The sequence below is a fragment of the Protopterus annectens genome, chromosome 12.part0 (genome assembly GCF_019279795.1).
Source record: "Protopterus annectens isolate FY-2018-M chromosome 12.part0, PAN1.0, whole genome shotgun sequence".
Taxonomy (NCBI): domain Eukaryota; kingdom Metazoa; phylum Chordata; order Ceratodontiformes; family Protopteridae; genus Protopterus; species Protopterus annectens.
Genome location: NC_056746.1, coordinates 804,213,426 through 804,228,062, shown reverse-complemented (window position 1 = coordinate 804,228,062; position 14,637 = coordinate 804,213,426).

Below are 14,637 nucleotides of genomic sequence, written 5' to 3'. Positions count from 1 at the left end.
ACAAAGTGGATGATCTAGAGAATAGAGAAAGGAGAACCAATAATGAATCTTTGGTCTACCTGAGGCTACTGAAGGTGAGGATACTATTCTATTTTTAAACTAATGGATACCTGAATTTTTAGATTTAAAAGAAGGTCTCTCCTATGACATAGAAAGAGAGCATACAGCCATAGGGAAGTCACTCTCCACTTCATCTTCTGTACCTCCAAGATCAACTGTAGTAAAGTTTCTATCCTACCTAGACAATGAATTTGTTCTCAAAACAGCTTGAAGAAAAAGCCCTTTAAAATATAAACAAAATCAAATCAGATTTGATAATGACTTTTCCACCAGAGTACTAGACTTAAGGAAAAAAAGTTGGCTGCTTGTAAAATTACTTAAGCAAAATAATGTAAAAGCACAACGTGTTCATCCTGCAAAAATTAAAATCATCTACTGAAATGAAACAAGAACATTTAACAATCTAGAGGAAGCCTCTGTTTTCAACAAAAATAACAATATAATATGAATTCCAGAAGAAATGGACTGTTCATCTCCTTCTCTGAAGAGATCTCCTGAAAAGGACTCTTGGACAGACGTATAAAAGAAGAAAAAAAAGACAGAATCCAAAGCTGCTGTCACCACTAAACCTCTCAAAGCATCTACTAAAGTGTGACATATATGTTAATTAACAAGTAAACATATGCCTTTTTTTCTCTCTTTACATTATAAAACTCTACATATGAGTTATTATTTTATTGAAGCTTTTACTTCATCTAGATAAAACACTAGAAATGCACTGGAGTCAGCGTATCTCTTTTTTATAGTTGTACAGTTTATGGGGAGTTACTATGTGATTGTGGGACCAATAATCTGCTTGAGTTGCTGATGGATAACTTGAATCTCAGTGTACATTGGAAGAATTGGAAGGTAAGTTATTATTTTCTGAATACCACTCATTTGGTTCTTTATTTCTTCTATGGCTTTGCGTGATAAATTGTTTTTAATCTATGTTAAGGGACTGTATTCTGTAGTACGGTGACTGCTTCGCTAATAATAAATGGTAATATGCAGCTAGATGGGCTTCTAAACTAGTTTTATCATTGCTTAGTCATTTTGAAAGATGAAAGATATTAGTGGGTAGTAGTCATGTGCCTATGTCTTGAATATTCATGCCTTTTCTCCTTTTTCCATTAAATTTCCTAAATTAAATAATTAACATTCTCAGAAACTGTGAGGTAAAGATTTTACACTCTCGAGATGCTTTGTGAGCCTCAGAGTGCTTTTCACTTACCTCACAGATCCGTGGCCTGGTGCTTTTCACTTACCTCACAGATCCGTGGCCTGGACCCTTGGTATTGCTGCTGTGTCTGAGGGAATATGGGGATGCATGGTTCACACTCGATTATTCCACAGTTTAAGGTGACATCCAACCCCTTAGATATAGTGTACGTTCAATAAACAAATTATTGTAACAGTTTCAGATATGCTCAGGTGGGGCAACTGTCAGTGATGGTTAGAGACATCTCCATTTTGGTAAACTGCAAGTTCCAGTGCATGGTTGGGAGATGTATCAGCTTACTAATCTTTGCTTTTTCACTCATCTTGTAGACCAGTGGTCCGGTCCATTGATCTTGTTGATGTGTCTGAAGGGAAGTGAGGTTACATGACACACATGCACTTCCTTCACAGTTTAAAGTAACATCCAGCCTCATAGGGGCAACGTTGGTCCAGTAAATAAAATATTACAATAAAGTTAAGATAAGCTCAGGTAAAACAAATATCAGAAATAATTAAGGGACACATCTGCTTCAGCAAACTGCAAATTTCAGCACATAGGTAAGAAACATATCAGCTTACTCATTCTTTTGTTTATACATGAAAATAGTGTTAGTAATGACTGTGCTGAAAGAGTTGCTTATTGGTGTTAGAGTATTTCTGCATTTACAGTTTTCATAGCTGAAATACTTTTAGAAAGGACAGAATACTTCCATATTATTTGCTACAGAATGAAACAGCACTTTTATCTGTTAGCCAGGTAATTTTTCTTTGACATTACTGAATGTTATAAGCAGTTTTCTCTTCAGCCATACGAAAGTAAAAAGGGTTGCATAGTTTGCCTATATACCTGTGTACAATAGCTATGTAACACGATTACTTATTTTTCTTTTTTTTATCAAATGTGTTACAGTGGATGCAGCCATCAAGTAAACAGCCCAGTAGGTTTTAATGCAGGAAATACAAAGCACTACAACTAGTGAGTGATCTCTATGGATTAACTGAATTTTATTTTATTTATTTTAATGTTTGTTTTATATAATCAAACGCTGCAGGGTGCACTAACTTTCTATGAATTGCTACAATTACTGAACCCAGATTGTCTTATGAGGGTGGAGGAAGGGTAAAGCTAACCTAGTGCTGCATTTTTGTACATTATGCTATAGACTTCCAAGTTTAAAAATAAGCTATTGACTTTATATGTGTAATCTTTAGTATGCCTTGCTGAGATTACCTGTGCACTGCTGGCTTAATACCAACAAAATAGCTGTAAGACACAGAATTCCTTCTTTGTGCTAAACGTTTTGAACAGTTTATACCGAAAGATGTTATATGCAAGCCTTGAGTTTTCGTTAATGAAGCTTGAGACTTTGGAGAACCATCAACTGACTGGGGTTTGTCTTTCATACATTAAAATGACTCAAATATTCTGTCCTCTTCTCTTTTATCACAGATTAGACAGTGGCAATAAAAATAAACTAACTTATGTTACTCATTTGAATACTAAAACTTAAATGATCCTTGTATCAAACTATACTTGGGGAATTAATCCAAAATATTGGATCAATTTGATAAACATGTTGTAGTTTTGTATACTATGTTGCATTCTAGGTACACTTGTAGTTTTATTATCAACTGCCTGAAAATAACAATGAACATGATTTCCTTTTGCATAACTTATTGTTGGAACGATTCTAATAGCTTCACAAATGTGGTCCTACTTCAGATTAACAATATGCTATTGTAATTTGCTTGATCTTCTCAGAATCTTAGCTCAATAAATGCTTTAAAACAATCTATATCAGTAGTAAAGAGGTTGGACATACTGATGTTGCTTTAAATAAGACATAATTACAACAGTTGAGGAATGAAATACTTTGGTTAGCCTATCTATATAGCTGATATATGTTTCTTCCCTTTATAGAATTCATTTTATAAATTATATCTTATATTCTAAAAGGTGAAAAGGGTTAGTATCCTTTACTTCATATTTTTCAAATCACATCTAAATTCAATTATGAACATTATGTAAAGTCCATTACAACTACACTGAAGAACACGTATATATGGAGTTTTTGTCCTCTAGTGTCAAAAGGAAGGGGAAAAAGGGAAGGGGAAAGGGAAAAAGGGAAAAGTTTCAAGTAAGTACATTCATCTTAAAGAAGTTTTTAATTATATGATTCACTGAAAATTAACTATAACAAGTTGACATTCTCTTGGGATTATTTATTTACATAGTTGTGTTATAGTAGGTAAATACATCTTACCTATCTAATGTTCATATACAGAGTGAGATAATTTCATTTAATTCTGAAATACATAATAGAGATTATATTTAAGTAACATTTATCTTTGCCGTGTTGAGGAATATTTTCTAATCTGTTAGATAAGTTATATATGTTCCTAATCTGTTCTGACTTGATACAGAGACAATTTATTTACTCTATGAGATGTGACGATACATGAGCTAGAAATGTGTAAACAAATTTCCATAATACAATCTTACTTAACTTCCTATTATATTTACTTAACAAGTATAGTTACATATTGCATTTCATATTTTATGGCTGAATGATCTCCTCTGAAATTTGTATGGAGCTCAAATGGGTTTTATTGTTGAGACATGAGGGATAATCTGATAGATCGTTTCCTATCTATTGGATTAGGAATGTTTACCAATCCATGTTTGATATGGAAAATCATTAAATATAGGATTATTTTGTTACATGTAATAGTTCTTGCACTTTGCTTTTTTTGTTTTTTATAGGCTTGACTTAAGACTTATCATAAGTCTTCTAGTTTGATTACATTGTTTAAATGTATTAAAAGTTTTATTCCACTTTACTGTTATGGAAAAGTTCTGGGTATTACTAATGAATATTTCTGGGTAACTTCTAATCTTATTTAAAAATATATGGATCTAACACTACTTTCTTTAAATAGCAATGGCTTGAACAACCCAAAGCAAAGATCAAATCTATTGCAATATTTAATATTAAATAAAGTGCAGGTGGTCTTCCTTCAAGAAACTTACTTCAAAACAAATGACAAACACACATGGAATCCAAAATGAATATTTAATGTTAACCCATTCCTCATATAAAACTAAACCTAGAGGAATAAAGATTCTATGGAGGAAGAATATTACTAACCCTCAAATCATTTATAATTATATGGATAAAGAAGGTCTCATAGCTCTTGTTATAGTGAAATGTAACAATAGGATATGGACATTAGTAAATCTTTACTGGTTTCCTGGCATGGTGGTAGGGACAGCTAAAAAACATTTAGACTTCATTAGTAATACATATAAAAGTAATTTGATAATAGGTGTGGACTTTAACTATATTTTAGACAGTTCTGATACCACCAAGAGACCTCTTCGTCTTACTTCCACGGCAAAACTTTTCAAAAAAATGGACTGCGATTTTCAACGTACTTGACTACATTTAGCTCTAAAGAAACCAATTCATTAATATTTTCTCATAAAGACTATAGATTTGGCACTCACACTAGAACAGATAAAATGTATATTTCTTGAGATCTAAACAGAAAAATATCTTCCTTCTCAATAATTCCCTGTCCTTTTATCAGATCAAACCTCACTTTTTCTTGAATTCCAACAAGGTTTTAAAAATTTTACCTATATGTCAATAATTCTAGCCTACATCACAAAAATTAAAGAATGTAAACCTTTGCTAGTTTTAAAACAGCATTTTTTTCTAGATACTAATTATTCTGCAGAGATTAACATAGTCATGATATGGGACTCTTTGAAAGCTTACATATATGGTAAAACCCTTACATGGTTTAAAAATAAATCAAAAGAATGGGAATCGGAATTACATAACATACAAACTCAACTTGTCATGATTAAATCCAAAAAGTCTGCAAATTCTTCCAACAACAAAAAGACAATAGACAAACTAAATAAAAAATATAATGACATTTTATGCTATAAAACTAATTTGGCACTAGAAAAATTAAAACTAAACTCTTATTCCACATCTCCTAGATATATGCACAGTTTGGCTATGAGAATCAAAATGCAGTCCAGGGCAGATAACATTATTAACATTCTGCATGAGGGGAAAAATAAAAAATATCAGATATAAGTGACATCCTTGACACATTTAAATTTCATTATATTGAACATTATAAAACTGGCAACCCTCAAATTAATCTCCTGAACCTGGAAACAATTTCTCCTAAAATTAGGAAAATACCAGAAAAATTAAAGTTTGATCTTCAAAAACTAATCTCACACAAGGAAGTCACAGATAAGATTAAGGAAAGCAAGTGTAATAAAGTCCCAGGAAATAATGGTATTATCATTGAATTATATAAACTTTTTCCAACATCTATAACCTCTCTTTTTCATTAAAACATTATTTGAAATCGAAACACAAAGTATAATACCACCTTCTTGGATATATTCTTTAATCACACCTATTATTAAAGAAAATAAAGATCCTAGACACTGCAGCTCTTACAGATCAATATCTCTTCTTAACAATGAGTATAGCATTTTATGTCTATTCCAGTTAATAGAATTAAAAAATTCTTTAGCCCATAATGTAAATGAAGACCAAACTGGTTTTATACATAACAGACACACACATGACAAGATTCAAAGGATATTAACCCTTACTGATATTTTAAATAGAGAAAATCAAGAAGCTTTATTAATTGCATTAGACATAGAAAAAGCCTTTGATTCCTTAAATTGGGACTATTTATTTAAAGTGTTAGTGATTTTTGATTTTCCTCCCCTTTTATCTTACTGATAAAGAATATTTACAAAAAAACAATTTATCATATGTAAAATTAGGACCATTTACCTCTGAATCTATAGCTCTAACCAAAAGTACTAAGCAAGGTTGTCCCATGTCTCCCATTTTATTCACATTAGCTATTGAAGTATTTGTCACCTTAATACGTAATAATTCTAAAATAAAATGTATTAATATATATGGTCAATACAATTCTAAAATAATGTTATTTGCTGATGATGTGCTTCTTACTTTATCTACTTTAAAAACTACTTTAAAAGAATTAGATTTACAGGTTGAACATTTTTATTTAATTTCAGGTCTTAACTTTAATAAAATACAATTTTATAGTTATGAATAAAAGAAAGGAATTTCTAGTGGATGGGGATCATACAATTGGTAAGCAAGTTTCCACTTTAAATTATTTAGGCATTACTTTACGTAAAACTATAGAACTAACATTAACTGTGAATTATAATACTATTACAAGTATTATGAATAATTATGTGGAAAAGTAGAATAAAATGTTTATAACATTCGAAGACAGATTACAATTAACAAATATGGTATTTCTTTGGAAAGTTCTATACATAGCCCAAGCAATTCCTATGATACCTGACAAACATCTCTTGATAGACATAAATACACTTTTATTAAAATTTCTTTGGTATCCTAACAGAAACAGAGTTGCTTTCACTCACCGTATTAGACCTTGGGAGCAGGGAGGGATTAACTTCCCTGATATAGAAACCTACATTAAAGCTTCTATTTTCAAAATTATTATAAACTAGATAGGTTCAAACTACTTGTTTAGTTGGAAATTATTGCATTCTGTTATTTTTTAAATGAAAATTCCTTACTAAAAAACTTTCCGCTGTCTGATCAATCCAATAAGTTATGGCATCTCTTATGTATTAGCATACAATATAATATGATAAAACCTACTAAACTAAACTTTATCAATTCTATTTTCAACTGCTTTAGAAAATTTGTTGATGTTAGCATAGATATCAAACTCTGGTTGGACTTATTAATCCCGTTCAGTATCACAACATTTTTTTTAACAAGATACATAAGAATGTCTTTACCACGTGGGAAACTAAAAACTTCCCTTGCTGGCAGCATTATATCAACAATCAAAAAAATGCAGATATTCAGTGCATGCCATCTTCATATGAACTGTTACCATCAGGTTGGCTAGTGTTTCAAAGTGTTTTAGCATATTCATAAGATCTATGCATAATAATTAATAATTCTTCCTTTAAGGATAGGCCTAAATTTATAAAATATTTATATGAAATAATTTATAACAATCACAATATGGAAAATGTTATTTCAAGATTATATAAAATTCTAATAACCTATAAAGCAAAACCTCAACAAAAGTATTGGAATTTCATTACCAATGGGCATTCATTAAGCCTATTCTTGGAGAGTAAAACTAATTTATTGTTTTCTATTAAATCAACATCTAACACACAATTCTGGAGAATATATATATATATATATATATATATATATATATATATATATATATATATATCTACATAGTGCATTTTTTACACCTAATAAGCTAGCCAAGCTTAGTTCTTCTAATAGTGCTACCTGCTGGAGATATCTATAAATATGTAATTTAGACTAGATACATATTTTTTATGATTCTATATCTGTTAAAAAATTTGGGGGATATCAATAATTTCTTACAAGCTATGTTTACAGACTCATTTGTATTATCCAAAGCTCTAATTCTGTTGAATGTAAATAAAGAATCAGATATGAAGAAAAGTAATTTGTATTTATTATGGACAATACTAGCAGTTGCTAGGAAATGCATCTCCAGAAAAGGGAAGTCCAGTTCTACTCCTTCTTCTGAAGGCTTCTGAACTTTACTGAATGAAACAGCACTGATGGAGATTAAAATCAAAGAACTAAGAATCTACCCTAAATTATGGAGTAACAATCCTTGGCGGAAGATTTTATCTCTTATTGAGAATTTAAAGATGAACTCAGTCTCTTCCTGAGTTAAAACTTGTCTATTGTTTACATATATTTAAATCAGATTGGTTTCTTTCGTAGTTTTATCTTCAGGCCAAATGTAAATAATGTACATAGTTTTCTTGTTTAATTTATTTTGAAAAAATCTTAGTCAAGATATTTGTTTTCCTGTTGAAGAAAAAATAATAAAAATCTTTTGAGTAAAAAAAAGTTTTTTGTTTTTTAATATAAAGGGATGCGTATATATTTATTACCAAACCTATGACTGAGGTTTTGTTCCAAACAATGAATATAAAATAACACATCACAGTGTCATTCACATTCCCCCAGCAGGGATGCCACATCAATTAGCTTTGTACATCACAGCCCTTGGTTCTCTGGTTTGGATTATGGCTGGTGCACCTTTTGTGTAGAGTTAACATAATTATGTAGATTTTCTCCACAGCCTCTGGTTTTGTCAAACCAAAGACATGGAGGTAAAAGAAAATGTAATATTCATAGTGTTTCTGGTGTGTGTGTGTGTGTGTGTGTGTGTGTGTGTGTGTGTGTGTGTGTGTGTGTGTGTGAGTATGTGAGTATGTGTGTGCATATACAGACACATGTTAAAAGAATACATGTGCCCTGAGATGGACTACCACCCCATCTAGGATTACTTCCCACCTTGCACCCATTGCTTAACCACAGTTTGCCTACAGAGGGGATGAAAACTGACCATCAGCCAAACAAGGTAGAGGTGCATGTCTGTTGAATCAAAGTCTACAGTTGAAAACAGTCAAATGTGAATAGGAAATTGTTAGACTATGACTATGAATCTTCTATCCAAATAAGTCTTGATGACTTTTAACAAATTATTTAAATTACACAAACATACTCTTCAGGCAGAAATATCCTTCTGACCAAATAAAACATAACCGGAAGATAGCTAAGCTGCTTTGGGATTTGACATATCATATAAACTATAGGAAAAGCATACTAACTAGAATAAACAAGTCCTCTAACTATTACTACTCACATACTCAACTTTGTCCAACCATCTAAGTTTTATTGTCAGAAATCTGTTTCTATACCAGGCACCCGCTGTGTTCATTTATTTTCGTATTATGCATGCTTGGTTCAAAGAAATTGTTATATCTTTACAGCAATGGTAAGTCATTTAGAGTTAAGATTTGTTTACTTACTACAAGTAACTTCAGCCTACTTCAAAAATCATATTCATTTGCTCAATGAAATTAACTCTGGGAAAACAGAAACCAGCAATGGTAAGTCATTTAGAGTTAAGATTTGTTTACTTACTACAAGTAACTTCAGCCTACTTCAAAAATCATATTCATTTGCTCAATAAAATTAACTCTGGAAAAACAAAATGAATTTTCTAATAATAATGTCCAGTGTTTTTTACACTAAATCATCTGTGTGGGTGTTTCTTTTTACTTTAATTTACATGTATCTATTTTTTATTTTGTGATGGTGAGAATATCTCCATTTACAATAGCCAAGTGACAAGATAAAACACTACAGCATAACACTGAATGTAAAAAAAAGAGTAGTCTAAATGTAGGGAATAGTTAAAAGATGCATTTGCTACAATGGTTAATAATGACCATGGGACAGACTGTATGAAATTGCCAAGTGAAAACAGAATCCATTTGACTAAAAAATATCCTATATTTAGTTAAAGAACATTGATGGCACTGCTGAGCTATAGTATTAGAAGAACAAACCAGTTTGAACAATGAAACTGTAGTCTGGAGAAAACGATTATTGTGTAACTTATAACTGTATTTCCATGAACAAAAACGTGCTGTCTTTTTCAAAAACAACCACTTGGCAGTTTAGTAAAGTACACAAGGATGAATTTTATACCACATATTTGAAATAAACCCATTATACATTAGAATAATATAACAGCAATCTTAAAGTAATGTTTTCAGATGTAGCATAATTGGTAGGGGTTATACCACAAATTTGAAATAAAATGTGGAGCAGATTAGAATAACACAACTAGTTGATTTTAAAGTGATGTTCTGAGTCATAGCATAACAGATATGTAATGTATAATTTAATACACTATGACAAACGAGTAACAAAGTTCTTGTTTTAAAGCTAAAGCAATTTTTGAGTTTAAAAAGTATACTCAGAGTATGATTTAATACATTTATACATAACCTACGTGTCTAAAATATTTGTATTTTTTATAACTAAACAGACATTACCTCTTGACTAATGACAGACATATCATCAGCCTCATCTTTAAGAGCATAAATCCTGTTTTAGAGGGAGCTTAATGTCAAGCAATGATCACCCAGAGACCGATGTACCTTAAAATAAATTAATGGTACACCAGTTGCATAGACAAGTTGAGGACCGCATGATTAGCTAAAATAACTGTATCATCAGTACAAAATCCAAGCATCAACATGAAAATCAGAAATAAATAAATAACAGTCAGTCGGGAGAGATTGCTCAGGAGAAGAGAAAAAATGTAGCACACTTAGGCAGTCCTGGGATACCCCCACAATTTCATGGCATGTTGTCAGACTTACTAACATGTACTACAGTACAGCAAGTCCTATTGTCCAAATAATTCTGTTCCCACCTGGTCAAAGTACAAGAATCCCATGGCTATTCAAAACTGTAAGTATTCCTGCACCTTAGATTTCTATATACTGAGTTATATGTATTGCTCTATCTTCCTAAAAGTAAAGCAAGTGTTGAATGCATATTAATATTATTGTAGTTGCATTCTCTCACTTTACTGGTTTATGTACTTTTATATTCTTAGCATCACACATTTTTTTTTATTCACTGTCAATTCATGTTTTTGTTTATCTTATGTATTCTGCATGAGTGGTCATACTATTGACCCCAAGCTGAGACAGAAATAGGTCAGAAAGGATCAATACTTTACCCAGTTAAATTCAATCAATCAATCAATAAATAAATAAATAATAAATAAATAAATAAATAAATACATAAGTAAATGTTCGAGCTCATCAAATGCATTTGTTTGTTCCAAAACCATAGCAGCTGCTGCCTTGTTTTCATTCAAACTCTTACAAGCATAATGTGGGAATGAAATCAAGAGAGTATGTATTCTACAATTTTTAGATAAACACGTTACTTAACAAAAACAAACTGCCTCCAAATAAAGGTATCAGATAAAGATATCCCTTTCATCTCTTCAGTGTGGTACTTGCTAATTACCATTCTGATATTCATGTCAGAATAACTAGGAAATGCATGGAAGCACATATGCATCAGTATGTATCGAATAAATTATAATTTGACAGCAAAATATATTTACAAGAAACTCATATGGCTGCTGCCACTTAGTGCTCTTTGGCATATGACAACACTTAAAATAGCCCAGCAGTTCCCTTTTATGGTATAAGCCTCTACCCTGTAAATTAATTAAAGGGGAACCGGTAAGCTGTATATTCCAACTGCAAGATTCTGAATCTAGATTTACTTAGTTATCCTTTGTTGACCAGGTTAGTTCCACTAGGCTAGTGGTTTCTTTTCAGGGAAGCCCCACAGTGGCATTGATACTGTTAGGGGGAAATTTATCCAGGGCATCAGGGAACTTCCTCTACTCATTTTGATAGGTGCTGTGGCACCAAGTCAAGTGGCTGGTAAGAAGGATGAAACACTCAGGAGTGCAGCCCCCCCCCCCCATGCTGCACTGCAGTTTCAGCAATCTATCTGCCTGGTGTGGGAATAGAACCCACAGACTTCTATACCAAAATCCAAGTGTGCTACCACTGACATTAACTTGACGGATCTCTAACTCCTTAGTGCACACCAAACCTTGGTGTTTACTTACATTTTATTTCATCCTAGAGAATGTATTCATCTCTACTCACCTCAACAAAGGACTGCTACTATCAGTTGTTTCAAGCCTGGGGACTCTTAGCAATACAATTCACAATCATCAGTGCACCCCCCCCCCCCATATACACACACAACAAATCATGCACTCACTAATCCATATGTAAATTACTCTCTACTGAAATAATATTAATACTTTAAAGCATCAGTATTTCAGCAAAAATGGAATGCATGTAGCTAAACACTCTATGTATATTTGCTTCTGCATGTACTCCCTACTTCACCCTTTGCCATCAGCTTGTTAGGTCTCCATCACCTATTATCAGCCTCTACTTCAAACAGGAATTTTTCAACCACATGTAGTTAGAAAAAACTGCGGCTCACATATCTCAGTATCGCACTCTTATAGCCTCTTTTCCCTTCTGTCACAGTGAAGAGATTCCTCTGTACCCTTAATCAGTAAAACAGCAGAAAGCACACCTCTCTACAAGAATGGGGCTTGGTTGTTCCATTAAAAAAAAAAAATTATTCATTATCAACAATACACTCATCCAAATGTCTAAGAAAAAGTTGTGTAACTTAAGATGGACAACAGCTTATAGGTTAGGAATTTCTAATCCCTTATCAATGATTTTATGTATACTGTACTACTAAGCATGAATGTATTGTCCAATCAGTTCGGTTTCTAGCAAGTAAGTATTTGTTTTCCTGTATCTTTTTCTCACTATTGCCTGACGGTCACCAGCTACCCACTTTCTGATGATTTCACGTTTCTCTTATAAGGACTATGCAGATGTTTTATGGTTATGTCAATCATGTTTTGTGCTGAGGTAAGTACAGATGAATGCTGTCTCTAGGATGAAACAAACATAAGCAAAAAGTAAGGTTTGGTGCGCACTAAGGACTAAAAGAAATCTGCCTAGAGTATATATCAACAGACTCTATTACAGGTCTATGCACAGGTAAAGCTAATTATAACCTTAAGACTGGATCACATTTCACATACAATTTAAAAGGCAGTGCCAACTAAGGGTAATGCTAAAAAAGAATTCCCAGACCTTAATGAATAATCCCTTAAATCCTGAATTCCATTCTTGCTTTCCTCCCTGGCTGAACTTAGAAGGCTGTCACTAAGCAGAACGCCACAAACAGATTCCCAGACAATGAACCATCCCTCAAGTGTTAAATCCCATGCTCTTTTTCCACCCTGACTGAACAATGAGTGATCAAAGGTATCTTTCTAAACTTTTGGACTGTGGCAGCCAGCAGTAACAATGCTGCTCTATTAGATTTGTTTCACACAGAACTCAGCTTTTAATATCTCAAGGAAGTACTTTATTCAAGTTCGGTAATGTGCAGCATTAGTCAAATTCTCACACATAGTGTATTTAGTCTAATACAAAAAAACAAAAATGTTGTTACATTTGTGTTCTCCATTTGATCTGACATCAGTTTTCTTTAATGAAGCCTGCACTTTTTCTCATAAAGTATTAGTTCCTTACTATAGTTTAAAAAAACTTTCCCCTCACAAAGTGTTCTGAAATGGCCTGCGCCTTGAAATAAAACCGTAATCTGATTTATTTTTAGTTTTTAACCACAGGGCCAAAACACATGTTCTAGTTACACTTGTGCAGGTGCTGGATTTTCTTTCAAATCCTTTCACGGAGAAGCTCAGTCAGAACCAAAAAAAAAAAAGTCACCATGTAATCTGATCAGTTCCCCAAACTGCAGGATCACAGAGAGTGAATACGAGAAAATAACAAGAGACTAATTACAGTAACTGGGAGGTAATAAGAATGTTACAAACTAGGCACCACACTTGCATTAAAATGTCAGCATATGTTTGTCCCAAATGTCAGCATCTGTTTGTCCAATGGACTGATAAATTATAAAGCTGGTTCAATACACCAAGGTAGGACTTAAGGGCTACACAAGACAGAGTAAAAAGATTACTTTGCTGAAAAATATCACCAATGGCTCCAGGTCATTTAAGTCCACACATTTTAGTGAACTTTTACAGGACAGCTGTGCTACAATGGTGTCTATTGCCCCATGGTGTTTCTGGCCATCCCATTTGGCAACATGTAGACAAAGCCCACCTTTTCCCATGCTGTCCCATCTCCTAACAGAAGCCAGCCCCCCCTAGGTTAATACTATTTTTCCTCTCCTTTGCTTGCTGACCAGTAGGTACGAAGGGATCCATTACTCAGACAGGCATAACAGTTTCTGTCCTCATTAGGTTACTAACTTCTGCCACTACCCAACAATATGCTCCAGCTGAGGCTAGGGATTGCAGTTTCATGCATTTTGATGCATTTTTGCTTCTATGCATATATCCCCCTGACTACCGTATCAAGTGCAGTATCCAATTCCTTGCTTGATTCTAGTGCTCGATGTGTAATCTCCCAGCTTCCGGCAGAAATCACCATTACTAGGGGCCAGACAACCTCCCTCCTCCAAGACTGATGAGCAAGCATCACTACTTCCCAGATATCTACTCCATTCCCTTAGGTGCTAATTAACTCCAGGCTGCTTGGTTGCAGAGCTTTAACCCTCTGTAACAGAGCTGGCACCCAGGTTAATATTTTTAATCATAAGACATCACTGTAAAATGTGTTACCCACTAATCAATCCACACCTCCCACAAATGCAGCACCATTGTTATTTCATAACCAGCCATGTTTTACAGTGTTTTAGAAAAGACACAGCCTCTCCAATTAACCAATGATCACAAGCCACTGACAGTTATTCTGGACTACATTTAATATCTGTCTGATAGCCAAGT